Source organism: Microcaecilia unicolor, chromosome 7 (genome assembly GCF_901765095.1).
Source record: "Microcaecilia unicolor chromosome 7, aMicUni1.1, whole genome shotgun sequence".
NCBI classification, from domain to species: domain Eukaryota; kingdom Metazoa; phylum Chordata; class Amphibia; order Gymnophiona; family Siphonopidae; genus Microcaecilia; species Microcaecilia unicolor.
Window position 1 is genome coordinate 245631191 of NC_044037.1, and position 14431 is coordinate 245645621.

Consider the following 14431-nt stretch of genomic DNA (forward strand, 5'->3'; position numbering starts at 1 on the left):
ATTAGGCTACTCCTCCAGTTGGCTCACTCAAGGCAAAATAGAGCTGGATATTATCAGCAAATAAATCATATTGTATCTCATATTGATTAAAAATATTTCACATTAAAGATACATGAGAGCCCTGTGGGATTCCACAGGACAGCAACCGAGGATCAGATGACAGCAGTCATAATGATACCGTAAGGTTCTGTTGGTCTAAAAAAAAAAAAAAAGCTAAGCTAGTATGTTACCCTGAAGACCTAATGTTTTTCAACCATTGGGGTAGCACTGGCTGATTTTAAATTGTAAAATGCCAGTGAGAGATAAAAGTATTAATCCACAAATACACCTTCTTTGGAGACGGGAAGGTGGTAGAACTAGAGGACATGAATTGAGGTTGAAGGGGGGGGGGGGGGGGCAGACTCAGGACTAATGTCAGGAAATATTTTTTCATGGAGAGGGTGGTGGATATGTGGAATGCCGTCCCGCGGGAGGTGGTGGAGGTGAAAACGGTAATGGAATTCAAACGTGCGTGGGATAAACACAAAGGAATCCTGTTTAGAAGGAATGGTTTTGCGGAATCTTAGCGGAGATTGGGTGATGACGCTGGTAATTGGGAAACAAAATGGGAACTGGGCAGACTTCTATGGTCTATGCCCTGATCGTGACTGAATAGATAGGGGTGGGCTGGAGTGTAAATTTTAAGGGGCTTTGACGTTGGCTTCAGAACTTAGTACAAGAACAGTTCTGGACAGGCTTCTACAGTCTGTGCCCTGAGAAAGGCAAGGACAAATCAAACTTGGGTATACATATAAAGTATCTTGTTGTGCAGACTGGATGGACCTTACATAGTAACGTAGTAGATGATGGCAGAAAAAGACCTGCACGGTCCATCCAGTCTGCCCAACAAGATAAACTCATATGTGCTACTTTTTGTGTATACCTTACCTTGATTTGTATCTGCCATTTTCAGGGCACAGACCGTAGAAGTCTTGCCCAGCACTAGCCCCACCTCCCAACCACCAGCCCCGACTCCCCTCACCGGCTGTGCCACCCAATCTCGGCTAAGCTTCTGAGGATCCATTCCTTCTGAACTATGTTATAGAATTACCCTCCCGAGTGTGGCAAGCATGTGTAGCATGGCTCATGGATGGGGATAGTTGGGAGGTAGTTTTTTTTTTTTTTTTTGGGGGGGGAGGGGTGTAGTTGTAGTTTTTTGGGGGGGGTAGTTTGGGGTGGAAATGGGTGGTGAGGTGATAGTGGAGTAGTTTTGAGGATAGTTGGGAAGTTGGCTGAGGTAATTTTGAAGAGGTAGTTTTGGGTGCTGTAGGCAGGGTGGTGGGGTAATTTTGAGGGGGCTAATTATGGGAGGTAATTGGATGGGTGTGTGTGGGGGTGGTGATTAGTTTGGGGTGTAGTAGGCAGTTCAAAAAGAGCATTTCCCTAACTTCCATGTTTTACTGTATCTGGTGTTTATGCTGCAGAATCTGGAACTGCTTCTCTTGTAGAAATGCATTGGGCCATTATTGTCGAGAATGTCTGTCTGTGGGCAAAATAATTCTCCTAAAATAGAATGGAATGGGATCAAATTTGGCAAGTGGGGAAAACCAGTGAAAAGACACATCAAGTTTTAAAATAACTCTGATCAGACTAGTGGTTCCAGATTTAAAAAGCCCTCCCAAAAAGTGGCTCAGTGCATTTCCATGGGGGAAAACAATGTTTCTGCAGCACAAAAACATAGATATTGTAAAACATGGTACGCACATACATTGCTCTTTTTTTTTTAGTTGTTTATTTCTTGCTTAGCACTGAATTCTTACCCCTGGAGGTGAAGTTTTTAAATTTTGTTTGACTTTGATTGGAAATCAATTATAAATAAAAAAATGTTAGCCACCACAAACTTAAATTCCCAAGATGTGGATTCGTGAAGAGGGGTTTTCAAATTTAAGTATTCTCAGAATTGGGAACTCTTGATTCAAGGCTCCTGCTTTGTACTGCTTGGGTGTATTGGGTCAAGGCTCACCCTCAGGGTGTTTAGTAAATGGGTGGGGTGGGTCAGTGAATGAGAGGTAGTTGAGTGTTCTATGAGGGATAGGTTGGGTGTCAACATGTTAAAATGGAGGAGGAGGTTTCGCGGTGTGTGTGGGTGGGATGTAGTACTCGCTAATCTCAGGGAAGAGTTTTCCTTCCTCAGGGTCTTGGGTCATTCAGGATTGACCCAAGTGCCTCCAGTTCAGTGCTAAAGGTGTGTAATAAAGAGAAAAACCACTTCTAACCATTTGAAGTCAAATTAAGGGCCTTGTTTACTAAGCCATGCTATAGGCACGCTAACTTTTTAACTCACGCTAAAAATTAGCATGCACTAACAATAGACACCCATTATATTCCTGTGGGTGTCTCTAGCGTCAGCGCATGCTAATTTTTAGCTTGCGCTAAAAAGTTTGTGCGCCTACAGCGTTGCTTAGTAAACAGGGCCCTAACTAATTCCATTTAATGCTTTTTTGTGTTTTTTACTTCAGTTTTACTGCACAATATCTCATTTCGTTTAATTTATTTAAATGTATATTCCACTATTATCCAGATCGTATTACAAACTAATGCACATAATAAAACACATCGCACAAAACCAGACTATGAACCACAATAAAAACAAAACATACAGCCTAGTCCACCAGCAACCTTACAATCATAACAACATAATTCAGAAACTGCGATAGCAAATGCTTTTTAATAGTTTTTTAAATGCTGTCAAATTTCTCTGTTTTCTAAGGACAGTTGGTAGCTTGTTTCATTCTGTAGGATCAGCGATGGAATAAATCCTCCTCCTTGTGTACTCAAGCCGAGAGAGACAAAAATCAGGCATTTTTAGCATACAAGAGTCCTCAGAACGGAGAGCCCATTTAGGTCTGTATCAATGAAGATAATCAAATATTGTGAAATAGCACCAACAGTTTAAACCTAATCCGTTCCGGCAAAGGCAGCCAATGCAGTTTCTTAAAAGGGGTCACATGATTGTATTTAGATAATCCGTACAGCAGATGAACTGTAGAATTTTGTATAATCTGCAAAGAGTGGATACGGCAGACCCAATATTAGGATAATTTAAACTCTGCAACACTTTTTGAAAATCCACCTGAGAAAACAGTGGACATAGCTTACTTAGCCACAGCTTGAAAAAAGACTTCTGTACAACAGATTGAATCTGTGATTTAAAAGACAATGCTGAATTGAACATTATTCCCAGATTTTTCACCACATGGGAAACTTGAAGAACAGTATTACACCACAATTTCAGTAGCGGAGAGATTAAATGAATTCTTCGGTCTTCACCGAGGAAGATTTGGGTGGGATACTGGTGTCGGAAATGGTATTTCAAGTGGACGAGTCAGATAAACTTACTGAATTCACGGTAAACCTGGAGGACGTAATGGGGCAGTTCAGCAAACTGAAGAGTAGCAAATCACCTGGACCGGATGGTATTCATCCTAGAGTACTGATAGAACTGAAATATGAACTTGCGGAGCTACTGTTAGTGATATGCAATTTATCCTTAAAATCGAGCGTGGTACCGGAAGATTGGAGGGTGGCCAATGTAACGCCCATTTTTAAAAAAGGTTCCAGGGGAGATCCGGGAAATTATAGACTGGTGAGTCTGATGTTGGTGCTGGGGAAAATGGTAGAGGCTATTATTAAAAACAAAATTACAGAGCACATCCGAGGACATGGATTACTGAGACCAAGTCAGCACGGCTTTAGTGTGGGGAAATCTTGCCTGACCAATTTACTTCAATTCTTTGAAGGAGTAAACAAACATGTGGACAAAGGGGAGCCGGTTGATATTGTGTATCTGGATTTTCAAAAGGCGTTTGACAAGGTGCCTCATGAAAGGCTACAGAGGAAATTGGAGGGTCATGGGATAGGAGGTAATGTCCTATTGTGGATTAAAAACTGGTTCAAGGATAGGAAACAGAGAGTGGGGTTAAATGGGCAGTATTCACAATGGAGAAGGGTAGTTAGTGGGGTTCCTCAGGGGTCAGTGCTAGGACCGCTGCTCTTTAATATATTGATAAATGATTTAGAGATGGGAATAACTAGCGAGGTAATTAAATTTGCCATTTGCTGTTGACACAAAGTTATTCAAAGTCGTTAATTCGCGAGAGGATTGTGAAAAATTACAGAAGGACCTTACGAGACTGGGCGGCTAAATGGCAGATGATGTTTAATGTGAGCAAGTGTAAGGTGATGCATGTGGGGAAAAAAGAACCCGAATTATAGCTACGTCATGCAAGGTTCTACGTTAGGAGTTACGGACCGAGAAAGGGATCTGGGTGTTATCGTTGATAATACACTGAAACCTTCTGCTCAGTGTGCTGCTGCGGCTAGTAAAGCGAATAGAATGTTGGGTATTATTAAGAAAGGTATAGAAAACAGGTGTGAGGATGTTATAATGCCGTTGTATCGTTTCATGGTGCGACTGCACCTTGAGTATTGTGTCCAATTCTGGTCGCCGCATCTCAAGAAAGATATAGTGGAATTGGAAAAGGTGCAGTGAAGGGTGACGAAAATGATAGCGGGAATGGGACGACTTCCCTATGAAGAAAGACTAAGGAGGCTAGGGCTTTTCAGCTTGGAGAAGAGACGGCTGAGGTATATAAAATAATGAGTGGAGTGGAACCAGGTGGATGTGAAGCGTCTGTTCACGCTTTCCAAAAATACTAGGACTAGGGGGCATGCGATGAAACTACAGTGTAGTAAGTTTAAAACAAATCGGAGAAAAGTTTTCTTCACCCAACGCGTAATTAAACTCTGGAATTCGTTGCCGGAGAACATGGTGAGGGCGGTTAGCTTGGCAGAGTTTAAAAAGGGTTTGGACGGTTTCCTAAAGGACAAGTCCATAGACCGCTACTAAATGGGCTTGGAAAAATCCACAATTTCGGGAATAACATGTATAGAATGTTTGTACGTTTGGGAAGCTGCCAGGTGCCCTTGACCTGTATTGACCGCTGTCGGGGACAGGATGCTGGGCTTGATGGGTCTTTGGTCTTTTCCCAGTATGGCATTACTTATGTACTTATGAAATTGAGCAATAGAACTAGCTGTCACCAACAACAGTTCAGTCTTAGACATAATGAGCGTTAATTGTGAACTATCAAAACAAATCTGCTATAAAAATGTAGTGCAGGTTTCTTATGTTATTTTTTAATATGGCTCCAAACAGAGCAGTTCATGATATGCATTTCTTGTATTTCTGAGAACTCTTGTCTTGGTTTGGTGGTTGGTTTGTTTATGTGATTGTCAGCTCAAAACAAAATGCTGCATTCTGGCATTCCTTCAGCAGAGAATAGCTTCCTGCAGCCCATGACCATAAACTGTGTAATTTGTCCATGGAGGCCAATGCATTATAAAAATGAAAATTCCTTTTCTGACAGACTTCATTGCTTAGTGCACAGCAGTGTAGCAGTGAGAAACAGCTGGCAGAAATAGGGTAGGAAACAATAGGAAGGCAGGGACAGATCCAGAGATCCAGGCAGGGCTGGGGAGAGACAGGAAGTGCTTACTCAAATCACCCACTGAGAGGATCAGTTTACAAGCCTGTCATTAACTAGAGACAGCCCAGATGGTCTAGGCCACCACTTTGTGTCTGAGCAAGGAGTCTGGGGCCCCGGGATGGTAGGTGTTTGCTGAATGATGGAGAAACACATCTATTTTAGTGCCATACTGTCCATATTTTCGTATTCCTTTTGTTTGTGTTTGTTATCCTCTGTTTAGGAATTTATAGTCTGAAGCTTATTTTTTTTGCATAGCTGTAATTTAATGTCAAGAAGACACAGACTGGAAATATTGTAGATTGTGTCTGTTTTAATGCACAGTTGTTACTAATGTTGAGAAACAGGCAAGCGCTTTGACTGTAAATAATTAAAAATGAATAGTTGACTGAGAACATCTCATTTTGTGTTTTATGGAGTGAAGATTTGCCTGTATGAGCCCGACAAATGTGAAATGCTGTATGTACTGAAACTGTTTTCTGTATGGCATTTTCTTGTATTGATTTTTTTTCATGATGCATTCTGAGTTAGAAGCATCCTTTAATGACCCTAGAGGACGTATTCCACTAAAACAGAGAGGTATTCCCTTTTCTGCTTTGCACATTCATTTTTCTAGTAATGTGGACACAGTTTGTGGTATTTTTTTGTTTGCTTCTCTGAGAAAATTTACTTTAGTAATTTTGTTCACATTTTAAGAGCTGTAGTTTAGGGACTTGCGATTGTAAATTTTAGAACATCTGTGCTTCATTTCACAAAACTATTCTGTAGTTTCTGATCTGCTGTTGATTTTCCGTATCGTCGCAGGATTCATTTCAGTCTGACATTTGATAACTGTCTCTAGACATCTGTAAAAATGGGATTGAGGAAAAATATATAGGAGATTTTCTCTCATCTGGTTTGAATGTAAAATTAGTTAAAGTATTTGTTTTATTTAGTGACTTGTTTAACTGTCTCAACTGGGAATCTGGCAGCTGCTTTTAAATATGTCCTCTTTCTTGATGTATCAGAATAACATTCCAGATGTTGTTTGGGATTACAGATAGGCAATGCATGGAAAAATAAGCTTTCTTAATGATAATAACAGAGTCAGACTGGCTGGTTCTGTGCTGACAGGAAAATGAAGAGATAAAAACTCCATTAATGGTGCTTGCGCTGTCTAAGCCAATAAAACAATGCTGTCTTCATTGGAGATAAGTCCCAGATTGGCAATGATCATTGCCAACTGCGGGAGGCAACAGCTGTGGAGATCTGACAAAAGCATTGAAAGTATAAACTCTGGGGCTTTATTCCCTAAAGGGGGGAAATCAAAAATGCTGAGGGAGGCACCTATTTGCCGTCTGCTTATGTTTTTGTGGAAAACCAGTTTATTGTGCTGGTTTCAATTTAGGCACTGCACAATTGTCAGAAAATGTTTGCAAATGGCTTTGAGAAGTGTACTTGAACATTTGTTACTTCCCTTTGAAAACTGAGCTGAACATTTTAAATAGATGTAATCACTTGCAGTCCTTAATGATGATGATTCATATTTTTTTTTATACTTATAAATTGAAAGAAGTAGGGAACTTTCCCAAATACTTGGATCTTTTTTGAAGTATATCTTTCTCTCCTGAGAAGTCTACTGCGAAAGTCTAGCTGTGAAATTTGTACAAAGGTTTTTTTTTTTTTTTTTTTTAAGTATTGCTTCAGAGATGAAGGAAAAGTGTTTTTGGTCATTTTAGCATGGAACAAGAAATAGTTTCATGAGGACCGGCATCTAAAACCTTGGGTCTAGGCACAAGAAATGGAGTGCAGACCATAAGGAACACTGCTTAATATGGGAAATGCACTTCTGTGCACTACTTTCAGTCTTTGGTGCTCTCTCTTTTCCTCCAAGTATATGAACTCTTGATCTGACATACAAACCCACAAGATTTCTGTGAAGAGGCTGCTGACCCACAGACAAAGTTGGCTACTAATGCAGATGATCTGCTTAGCATATTTTCATTTGTTTGTGATGGGGGAATCTGCGACTGATTGTATTTTGTGTGTGTGTGAAATGGACAGGGAAAGTCTTTATTGCATGCCATTTTGCAAATTGCATTAGTATGCTACTTTGGCTTGGTAGCATCTTGTTTTTGAACTTTTCAGAGTTGTGGACTTTGAATGTATATTACAGAGAAGGGCTGGAACTTATGAAGTTTTTGCAAAATGGAGCAAACATTGGTGGGGGGAGAGCATGGGGGAGAAATATAGCAAACACTGAATGTTTTTTTTTTTTTTTACATTTTTTTACTTTTTTATGTTTTATTTTTTTGCAGTTAACTTTTCTGTGGAAAGAGTTTGCATTTGAGTGGATCAGCCTCTTGGTGTGGTGGTGCTATTTGTGTATATCAGGTCTTCTTTTTCATATTTAACATATTTATAAATGATCTGGAAATTGGAGCAAGTGAAGTGATTAAATTTGCAGATGACACAAAACTATTCAAAGTTCTCAAAACACATGCGGATTGTGAAATATTGAAAGAAGACTTTAGGAAACTGGAAGACTGGGCATCCAAATGGCAGATGAAATTTAAGGTGGACAAGGGAAGAATAATAAGCATAGTTACCTGAAGCAAGGGTCCAGCTTAGGAGTCGGCACTCGAGAAAAAGATCTAGTTGTCGTAGACGATATGCTGAAATCATTTGCACTGTGTGCAGCGGCGGCAGCCAAAAAAGCAAACAGGATGCTACAAGTCATTAGGTAAGGGATGCATCATAAGACCAAGAACATTATAATGTCTCTGTATCTCTCCATGGTGCGACCTCATCTTGAGTATTGCATACAGTTCTGGTTGCTGTATCTTAAAAAAGATATAGTGGAATTAGAAAAGGCTCAAAGAAGAGCGACCAAAATGACAGAAGGGCTAGAACTCCTCTCATATGAGGAAAGGCTAAAGAGGTTAGGGCTTTTCAGCTTGGAAAAGAGACAGTTGAGGGGGATATGATTGAGGTCTACAAAATCTTGAGTGGTGTAGAACAGGCAAAAGTGAAACTATTTTTTTCATGTATGAAAATGTACAATGACCAGGGGGCACTTAGTGAAATTACATGGAAGTAAAAGTGGAGTGGAGGAGTGGCCTAGTGGTTAGGGTGGTGGACTTTGGTCCTGGGGAACTGAGGAACTGAGTTTGATTCCCACTTCAGGCACAGGCAGCTCCTTGTGACTCTGGGCAAGTCACTTAACCCTACTACTACTTATCATTTCTAAAGCGCTACTAGACATACGCAGCTCTGGAACTTGTTACCAGAGGATGTGGTAACAGTGATTAGCATATCTGGGTTTAAAAAAGGTTTGGAAATGTTCCTGGAAGAAAAGTCCATAGTCTGTTATTGAGACAGACATGGGGGAAGCCACTGCTTGCCCTGGGATTGGCAGTGTGGAATGTTGCTGCTAATTGTATTTCTGCCAGGTACTTGTGACCTCGATCCATCACTGTTTGACACAGGATACTGGGCTAGATGGACCATTGGTCTGACCCAGTATGCTTGCTTTTTCTAGTTTTATATGATGATGATAACTACTAAACTGCAGTAAAATGTTATTTCATTGCTACAAGTTAGTGACATGTAGTACATTAGAAGTTTTTTGATTTGCTGCAGCCAGGAGCATTGTACGTTGAGTTGTTATGAGCAAGAAGCTGGGCCCACTATCTTTTAAAGGGTCATATAGGTGCAGGAAACAGTTGCTTCCCTAGCCCCAGGACCTATTTTCCCACAATCCTGAATCAACTCCTAGCTTCTACCAGGGATCTTCCTGGTGGCCAGTGATCTCTGGATGCTCCTGCCACAGAAGCTCCCATGGAAAAAATGACTACATCACCAGTGATCTTGTGACAGTACTGGTGGGGACATAGCTGCTAAATAAGGCACTTGCTGAGGTGGTCATTTTGAAGATGGTAGTCAGTGGGACAGGAGTACCAGAGGATCTCTCCTGCTTCCAGGGGTAGTGTGCATTTCTCACATTGAATGTCTGTGCATGTGGACTAGAAAATATTTGAATTGATTTCTCCGGCTGGCTTAAGTGCTGTTTATCATTAACCCCTTCGCCCCCTTTTTTTGGCATTGTAATCCTTTTCATATGTGAGATGCATGCTTGCTCTGTACTGGAATGGAGAGGTACACAAACTGTAGGTTTATGACAACTTATTTTGGACTAATTATCTTTTTCACTAGAGCTACTGAAATGAGATACTGTAGTGAGAAGTAATGCTGTAGTTGGGACACAAAGGAGGGTTAGAAATTATGGATCATTTTTAAATTAGCTTATTTTGGTTAAAGTTGAGATTTAAAATGGAGCTGTTCAGGTAATGTGCTCAATTCTGGTATTTAACAAAAGACGCTGCTCAACGTGGAGTGTTTTGTAAAAAATATACAAGGATAAGCAAGAGTGCATGTGGGTCCCCCTCCCTCCCCTGTATGTGCTGCGGGAGCAGCCATTTTACAAGTATACATGGAAAAATGAGCTGCTTGACCCTAGCAGCTTCCAAGTGAAAGTGCTGACAATTGGATATAGAGGTAGTGTTTTTGCTACTTTGGCAGAAGAGTAGCCACACTGGGTCAGACCAGTGGTCCATCTAGCCCAGTATTCTGTTTCCAACAGTGGCCAGTATAAGTTGCATGTAAGTAGTACAGCTTCCATGTGTAGCGTGCCCATTTTACAAATGTGTAAGTGCTGCCAGTTAAGTACTGAGATTGTAGTTTTTATTGGTTTTAATTTTAGAGGTGTAAATAAACAGGAGATTAAGGGGAATTACTAATCTCTCATGTAAAACTGTGACCAAAACGCACACTTTTAAAAATTCTGTGTGGTTCTAAGCTGGTGTAAAACTTGACGGAGGCATTTTCTTTCCTCCATAAATGTGTATTCGCATTATAGAATGGGAAATAGCCGTGTATATTTTTGCCCCTGCCCGAACTGCACCCCCTTGAAATCTCTGTGTGGTGTGGGACTCCACATGTAAATTTAGATTGTAAGCTCCTTGAGCAGGGACTGGCCTTCTATGTTAAACTGTACAGCGCTGTGTAACCGTAGTAGCGCTTTAGAAATGTCAAGTAGTAGTAGTAGTAGTAAATAGTGGCTTTCTGAAATTGCCATTTACACATATATATGATATACAGATGTTAATTACTGTTTGCTCAGAGAGAGTTCTAAAATAAAAGCCGTCTTCGATTTTGCATTTGAAGGGCAGATGAATACAAATTTGAAGTGTGGCCTTTGTGGTTTGCTACTTCTAATATGCAGAATTGCTATTTTGAATTTCGTATTGACTTGGAAGGTGATGCACTAAAATGCAAAATATTTTTGCATAAGGTAGCACTGTGTGAAAAATACACTGAAATGTACAAACTATGCTAGCATTTTTGCTTGCGATATGATACCCCCTCTAGTGTAAAAGTGCAGATTTCTGCCCTTTTTATATGGGCAAGTTGGTTAACTCTCAGTTTTGTCAGGATCTAGTACATCAAGACATCAATATTTATCTTTAGACAAGTGGGCTAAGCTAAAAGCCAATGAAGTTTGCAGATTTTTGCATGTGATTGAATGGTTTGTCCCCATTGGCCACATGGAGAACCTGGCCATTTTTCAGGTGTGAAAAATGGATTGTCCCACTTTTCCATAAATCCATCTATACAGTAAACCAAGGTCTGTTGGTCACTATGTATGGAAATTTATTTAAGTTCATAAAGCATGCAAAGCAGCTCCTTAATTATGTATTTTGAGAAAAGGAGCACATACAAAGGTGTGTGTATTTTTTTTTCCTGTAGTCCTGGAAGCAAAATTTTAAGCACAGCTTTGCTATCATGCTCATTTGCATGGGTAGAGCTAGGTTGTGTGCAAATGAGGCTATTAACCTATTGGAAGTTATGCAGTTAGTGTATTGGTTTCCATGTTTAACTGAGCATTGCTTTTCCTTCTCCAATATGATGAATTGCACAGAGTGCTGTTATCACTTATTGCAGTTACATCTCTGGGTTAAAGCAAATGCATTTATTTTTATAGCAGCTTTTAAATTTAGCAGTGATATGGAACGCTATTAAATTTACTGGCATGTGTGTTACTATTTTGTCTCCATTGACCAGTTAATCATAACTCTTTCAAATCCCCGGCATATCCATGGCATTGCACCAGGAGTGAACTTGGGCAGGCTAGATAGGCTTATCTTTTATGTCGTATTCTTTCTATGTTGCAATCTAATAATGTGGTGATGCACATTCACTACTTAATATGTATATAACTATGAATCTTTCAAAACAACTGACTTCATTTCAGTAGATAACTGATTTTTCTGTGTATTTTACATGGCTAATAAGTTTCTTTAAACACATACCTGATTAAAGAAGACAGTTAATGAAGTGTATAACAGATATTGACTGCCTGACTGTTTAAGATTATCATTATTGATAGAGCTCCTGCCTCATAGCATAGTGTACAGTATATGTTGGCTTTGCTGTGCATGTTATAGAATTCACCACTGAAGTCGCTTCTGATTTCGGAACAGTATGAGGTAATTGGCTTAATTCAAATGGACAATTCTTTTCCAGATAATCACTCTGCTTCCATAGCATCCAACAGATCAATCCAGAGACGAGTGGGTTATGTCCCTCTACCAGCAGGTGGAGATAGAGAGAACCTCAAAGGTTTGCCATATATGTACCTGTGCCTCCATCTTAGCCTCAGTATTCTCTCTATCTCAGCAAGTGGATGGACATATCCTGTGCTGCTCTCGGATTGAGCTAGCTCTCCTGGCTTCTTCCCTCAGGTGTAGTTGAGCTGGGGGTCTTGGGCTGGAGTCTACCTTTTTGGGGTACACCTGGTGGTGCCAGGTCCCTCCCCCACCCCTTCTCTGTCCTCCTTTTCTGCCAGCATGTGCTTCTTATGCTCCTGCTTGAAAAAAAGAAAAAAAAAGACTATCTTCAGACAGGCAGTTTGTTATTCTGCCACTCAGATGCTGAGAAGTCCGCAGTGAGTATTTAATCTTTTATTTGTGCCGGTATTCTTCACTCCGTTCCGCTTTGTTGGTGGACCTAGTTCGGCCTTTCTAGGTGGTCTTCTATACAGCTGCTTATTCCGGTTTACATTTTGGAGACTCTTGGTTTCCTGCTGATGGATCTTCGTCTCTTGAGCAGCTAACCCCTACTGATTCCTTGGTTCTTGACGGGCCTAAGGGCTTTCCTGTGGTGCTCTGAGCCAGGTGGGTTTATTCTTCTGCGCTGTTCCTGATGGTCCAGATGGAGTCCGTCTTTACCAGCTGATAACTTCGATTTCGCTTGATCTTTGCGTGCTCTGTTTCTTTATCCGAGTTTGCGACTTGATAGATGTCCTTGCCAGGTACCTTTGTAGTTCACTCTTGCTGTTAGTTGGTTCTGGTCCGGGAATCTTCCCTGCGGGGGTTCTGTGTAGTAGGAGTGACCGCGCAGGCGATAGACCTTGGTGGTCCTTTCCTGGTTGAGGGTGCTCTAGGGTTCCCCAGCCACCGGAGTGTTTTCCCCGGTGATGCTATTTCATTGGCTTGCTGTGGGGTTTGGGGTCTCGGTTCCCTCTGGTGGCCTGGTTCTGCGTACTTTTTCCTCGGTGGCAGCATCTCTGGTGGTACGCTGGTATTCTTCACTCCGTTCTTCTCTTTAGGGGTTGTGCTGTCCTGCCATAATTGTGGACTGCTCTGGTACATACCACTTGTCTCTGGATTGATCTGTGGGACGCGATGAAAGGTAAAATTAGATCTATAGTTTGGGGATCAGTACGGGTGAGATGGGATGCTATGAACTGTTACTGTATTACACACTATCTATATATATAAAAGGCACTTTGAAGCTCAAGCCGGAAACTTGAGGCGCCCGACATATCCGGTTTGGCCTGCAGGCTCCAGTCACTGTAGCTCCGCCCTCGCGTCAAAATGCGATGATGTTGAGGGCGGCCCTCGCAACCACGTCACTGAGGGACGAAGGGACGAAGAGGAGAGGTGTGCAACTCGGAACGGAGGCACGGAGGGGGTGTCTGCAACTCGGGAGGGAGGGAGGGAGGACGGGGGGGGGGGGGGGGATTACCCTGCTAGCACCCGTTTCATTTTTGCCAGAAACGGGCATTTCTTACTAGTGACCTAATAAAGATATTAAAAAAAAAAAAAGAAAGGTAAAATTAGTTCTTACCTGATAATTGTCTTTCCATTAGTCGCAACAGATCAATCCAGAGGCCCTCCCTGTGCTGTCATTGATTGATTGTGGGGCTGTTTTCTTTTGTTTAGGTTCTTGAGGTTTTTAAGCCGTCAAGCTACAGTTTCTCAATTTGAATATTTCCCTTCCGCGGGAGCGGTGAAGGTGGTGCCTACTTGGCCGATGTACAGGCAGGAGAGGGTGTTCATGTTGGATTTATTTCTTCTTTGGCTGCTTTGGTATCGACAATACTTAGGCTAAGAGGGAGGCACAGGTCCATATATGGCAGACCTTTGAGGTTCTCTCTATCTCCACCTGCTGGTAGAGGGACATAACCCACTCGTCTCTGGATTGATCTGTTGGGACTAATGGGAAAAAAATTATCAGGTAAGAACTAATTTTACCATCCAGAGGCTCTTATGTGTTCTGGTCCTTTGGCAAGTTGGAGATTAAATTTGAGTCCATCTTATCTCAGCAAGTTTGTTGGTTGTCTGTGATGATCATTTTTTCTAAATAAATGTGGAAAGGTTAGTAGTTTTTATTTTTTTCACTTGTGGACCGAGATATAAATTTGTAAGGATTATTGCTTTTTTTTTTTTTTTGACAGTGACTGGAGAATATCAATTAACTTTTTTGTTATCTTTGACTTTTTGTTTTTACAGTTATATTAGCATGTATCAGATTGCCCTTAAACCTTTAAATAAGGCAAGCTTCATATGCTTATAAAGCCTTGT

The 14431-nt window shown here is 41.1% G+C and overlaps 1 protein-coding gene across 3 annotated transcripts in view; it reads left to right on the forward strand.

Annotated features, from left to right (window-relative positions):
- The window catches only part of ACVR1 (activin A receptor type 1), a 210513-nt gene that overhangs the window by 24739 nt on the left and 171343 nt on the right, over positions 1–14431 (forward strand). The window contains exon 1 of one of the 3 annotated variants that reach the window (XM_030209132.1): positions 5628–5649. The exons of the other annotated variants lie outside the window; for them this stretch is intronic. The gene's annotated coding sequence lies outside the window, so the exon portion shown is untranslated. Of the gene's footprint in view, positions 1–5627; positions 5650–14431 lie in introns of those variants that run through there. 3 annotated transcript variants of the gene reach the window in all.